Below are 5,080 nucleotides of genomic sequence, written 5' to 3' on the forward strand. Positions count from 1 at the left end.
TTTCGAAAATTAAGTAAAAGATTTTGAAAACATTTTGAAAAACACTAATTGATTTTCAAAAATAAAAGTGGGAAAGAAATCAAGTGATTTTTGAAAAAGATTTTGAAATTAGAAATCAAAAAGATTTGATTTTGAAAATTAATGACTTGGCTATCAAGAAAAGATATGATTCAAACATTAAACCTTTCTCAACAGAAAAGGCAACATACTTGAATTGTTGAATCAAATCACTAATTTTTAGCAAGTATTTTTGAAAATGGAAAGAAATTGATTTTGAAAAAGATTTGATTGAAAAGATTTGATTGAAAAAGATTTGATTTTGAAAAATTTTGAAAACCTAAAAAAAATCTGAATTAAAAGCAGAATCTTCCCTCTTGTGCCATCCTGGCGTTAAACGCCCAGAATGGTGCACATTCTGGCGTTTAACGCCCAAATCACTACCCTTTTGGGCGTTAAACGCCCAGCCAGGCACCCTGGCTGGCGTTTAAACGCCAGTTTGCTTTCTTCACTGGGCGTTTTGAACGCCCAGCTTTTTCTGTGTAATTCCTCTGCTGTATGTTCTGAATCTTCAATTCTCTGTATTATTGACTTGAAGAGACACAAATTAAAAATATTTTTGGATTTTTAATAAAGAGGAATAATCAAAATGCAACTAAAATCAAATAACAATGCATGCAAGACACCAAACTTAGCAGTTTGTATACTACTGACACTAACGAGAATGCATATGAGACACATAAACACTCAAGTCAAGAGAATTCAAAGATCAGAGTAAGAAATCATCAAGAACAACTTGAAGATTAATGAAGACACATGCATGAGTGCAAGAAGAACAGAAACATGCAACTGACACCAAACTTAAAATGAGACTTTAGACTCAAACAAGAAATTTTTGGATTTTATGATTTTCTAAATTTTTTTGTGCTTTTTTCGAAAATTAAGTGGAAAAAGAAAATAAAGATATCAAAATTCTTAATGAGAATTCCAGGAATCATGCAATGTTAGTCTAAAGCTTCAGTCTAAAGAAATTAGACATGGCTAAACAAGCTTCAGCAGAACATTGCATTCAAGAGCTAAATTGATGAAGATCAATCAGCTTTGGTGATGACAAGAACATCACCTTGAAACACTAGAATTCGTTGGATTAGAGGAAACTATTCATAATTTATATTTGTGATTTGGATTGATGCAAGGGCAATCAGTAACAGGAATATGGTTAAGGATTGGAGTTGCTTTGTCTTTCTGAATTAACTCTGGTATTACTATCTTCTTTGCTTGTAGATTATATCTTCAATGGCAGGCTGTATGTGATCAACGTCTTTATTGAGAGGTTGTCAATACTCTTCTAGATCTGAACCCCAGGGATAGTGGATCCAGTCTGCTTGAGGGTGAAGCTCATACAGTCCAATCTCCTTAATGATCCTACTCAAAGTGCCACAGACAAGATCGGATCTTTTGGATCAGAGAATGTTGTATCTTTGGATTCAATCCTCTACTATAGAGACCCTAATCTCACCAGAAATCGGCTGAACTGGTGTCTCGAGAAGTCGCCAATGAAGTCGTGGATTAGCCGTCTGAGAGATGTATAATCAAGCTGATGGTTCGATGCTTTCCACTGAAGTATTCACATGAACCCAAGTAATGCGGGTGTTTGTCAGGCATATTCGTCTTAGTATGATGAACAGAGCTGATTGTCACTGATCATCCTATTCACTATGTTGAAGAATGAGTATACATCTTAGAATTAATCAAACACGGATTGAAGAGAAACAGTAATACTTTTATTAATTCATAGGACTCAGCAGGGCTCCTCCCCTTAACCTAGGAGGTTTAGAAACTCATACTGAAAGGAAAATACAATGTAAAACAAAAATAATGCTAAATGATGGGCGAAGATCATGTAAAATATCCCTTAAATACTAAACAAATGACTAATAAGGGTAAAACAGTCTTTTTAGTGCTGAAATTCACTTATGGGGCCCCCTTGGTGAGTGTTTGGGCTGAGCTTTAATGAGATCCACATGCTATGAGGCCTCTAGGGCATTAAACGCTGGCTAGGGGGTCTTCTTTGAGCGTTTGGATGTTGGTCTTTGCCTTTTGGGCGCTGGACGCCTGGAAGGGGGGCAGGAAGTTGGCGTTGGACGCCAGTTTTGGGCCTTCTAATCTAAAGTAAAGTATGGACTATTATACATTTCGGGAAAGCTCAGAAGTCAGATTTCCATAGCCATTGAGAACGCTGTATTTGGACTTCTGTAGCTCCAGAAAAACTCTTCCGAGTGCAAAGAGGCCAGATCTGAACAGCATCTGCAGTGTTTTCTCTGTCTCTGAATCAGACTTTTGCTGCAGCTCCTCAATTTCAGCAAGAAAATACCTGAAATTGCACAAAAACACACACTCAAAGTAGAATCCAAAATTGTGAATTTAACACTAAAACCTATAAAAACTTAATGAAAACTAAACAAATTAAAACATGCTAAAAACTATATGAAAACAATGCCAAAAAGTGTATAAAATATCCGCTGATCACATAGTAAATTTACTTAGGCATTCCCAATTATTGCACAGACAAGAAATTCAAATCAAATGCATATGATGCATGTCTGTCCTATGGCTGATGGGGCCCATCTGTCGGTTATCCAGCCAACCCGACAAGTTCAAAAACCTTAGACTGTCCGCCGTCGCACATCCCCAAGAGTCTATGCATAGAGTTCACATTCAATCATCATATAAATCACTCAATGGGGACTATCCATACCCGCGAATTTATACATGCTCGGTCACCCTTACGACGTAGGGTTAACAGAGTATCGAGAATCAACTTGGAACACGTGGTGGCGAGCCACGGTTTTTACCCAGGAAAACTCGTATTTCAGATATCATCATTCATAAGCCATTTCATAGTCATAATCATTATTTAATCATTCATCAAGCCATGGCATGTTAACTCCTTTTATTAACAACCTCCCTTTCACATTTTTCATCATCATTCCCTTATAATTCATCTTGATTACCCTTTTCGGGTCCTGACCAAACTATTTATCAAACTCTTCTCAACCTTCTTAATATTGAATAATCTTAAAATCAACCCAACTCTAATATTAAATCAATCACATCACACGAAGATTAAACTTTAACTTCTCGAACCCATGACTATCATTAAGACATCCTTGACACTCTATTTTCTTTTCTATTTTTAATATAACAAATGAACTCGGAATTGCACAAACTTTATGTCCAGGCGTTTATCTTGAAATAAGCTTTCTAAAAAACCAAAGATCATAATTTTATGATTTCTCTAGCCTCAGGAATAAAGGAAAAACCGTGACTACTCTGTAGTGCATAAAACCAGAAAAACAGCAGTAGCATATGATATTTAAAATTCAATATAAAATCCAAGTTAAATCCAATAACTTTAAAACTTAATGTAGTTAAACTTTACTCATCTAGGTTTCTTTCTCAATTGGTTTTGAGTTAATACCATTTTTAATAAAGAATTTACATTACCTGGAAGTTAAGTAAAAATGAGTCAAAATCTATTTTAGAAACCAACAAGCTTAGTACATTTCAATTTGAATAACTTTTATTACAAAACTTCAATTAAGCTAAATTTTTGTTTGGAAACTTCTAGCTCATCCAGAAACAAGTGTGTTTTGGTTGTAACGCAATTGCTATTCAATTCAAAGAGTTATAAGCATTGAAAGTTGATGCATAGCTTGCTGAAATCTGTTTCTTTTCAGCTTTGACCACCAATATTCAAAACTTCACAACTCCCAATCCTCAACTCTTAAAATTCTGAAGTTTTATAGAAATAAAGAAAGTTAATCAAATTTTATAACAAAATTGGTTTTGCTCTAAAACTCAACTCGTAGAAGTCGCAGCAAGATAAACAAGTTGCTGCCCTGTTTGACCTTTTCTGCTGCAGGACAGATTTAACAACCTAACTTTAAAAATTTGCCATAAATTGTATATTTAACAAAAAGGTCCCAAATTTTTCAGTTTAGTTCCTTATATTCCCAAGTTTAGCCCAAATTTAGTCTCATGCAATTCCAATTATTACATAATTAGTTACAGCATATGCAATACCACCACCACACAACTCTACATCCTTATTAACAAACACCAATCCTAATCCATCATAAATAAATATAAGAGCACACCATTAATAACTTTCACACCTCATAATTCCAATATATATCCACCAACATATCTATTCAAATAACATTACAAGGCTAATCATTAAATACAACAAACAATTCAACTTATCCTATGGTTCCTCTAACCTAAGTTTTCACAATACCGTAAATATTAAACGTGCGAAACTTAAATCATACCTTGACCGCTCACTTTATTCAACCCAAGGCAGCCTCACAAGCAAGAACACAGCCCTCCAAGCTCAAAGAAATAGCCAAAAACCAAGCTTCAATCACCAATAAACCTCCAAATACTCACTTTTTACTTCTAATGCATATATATATACGAACTTAACTCTCACCTAATACACATATATGTTCCAAATCAGATTTTACCTAACAGAATTAAAACCAAATTAAAGTTTAAAGAAACCTTACCACTCTCACACGTGTAGCAACTCAAACCCAGTAAGCTCTGCAAGCTAAATCGAACCTAGAACATCAAAATTGGCAAAATCTCACCATAGGGTTTTAATTTCAAGAACAGAAAGAGGGGTAGAGATTCTGGAATAGAAATGGAGCTTACTGGTAAAATTAATCTGATAGAAATGTAGAGCTTGATGCGCTGGACACGTGGCCACGAACGGTGTGACAATCGGAGCCTGGACGGAAGAGTTATGGCGGATTAAAGGAGGTTAAGGGTTTGGGGGCTCTTCTTCCTCCCCAAATCTGTTTTGCTGCGTTGCATGCAAATGGGGGAAGAAGGAGCTGCTGTCTTCTTTAAGTGTTTGGGTCCGGTTGGACCCATGGGCCCGGTTCGGGTTCCGGTTCAGTTCTTCTGGTCCGATTTTGGGCCAAATTTTTTAAATTGGTATCAAAATTCTCGTTTTGACAAGCTCTATCCTATTTTGATACTAATTTTGCAATTTTAATTTTCTTATTTAAAATTC

At 35.4% G+C, this 5,080-nt stretch overlaps 1 long non-coding RNA gene across 1 annotated transcript; it reads right to left on the minus strand.

Annotated features, from left to right (window-relative positions):
• Positions 1–4,327: 4,327 nt before the first annotated feature.
• LOC127744810 (uncharacterized) lies at positions 4,328–4,857 on the minus strand. Its single transcript, XR_008005902.1, has 3 exons — positions 4,717–4,857; positions 4,569–4,623; positions 4,328–4,392 (listed from the first exon to the last, which is right to left on the minus strand). It is a non-coding gene; the product is annotated as an uncharacterized LOC127744810 (long non-coding RNA).
• Positions 4,858–5,080: the final 223 nt, after the last annotated feature.

Source organism: Arachis duranensis, chromosome 2 (assembly GCF_000817695.3).
Source record: "Arachis duranensis cultivar V14167 chromosome 2, aradu.V14167.gnm2.J7QH, whole genome shotgun sequence".
NCBI classification, from domain to species: domain Eukaryota; kingdom Viridiplantae; phylum Streptophyta; class Magnoliopsida; order Fabales; family Fabaceae; genus Arachis; species Arachis duranensis.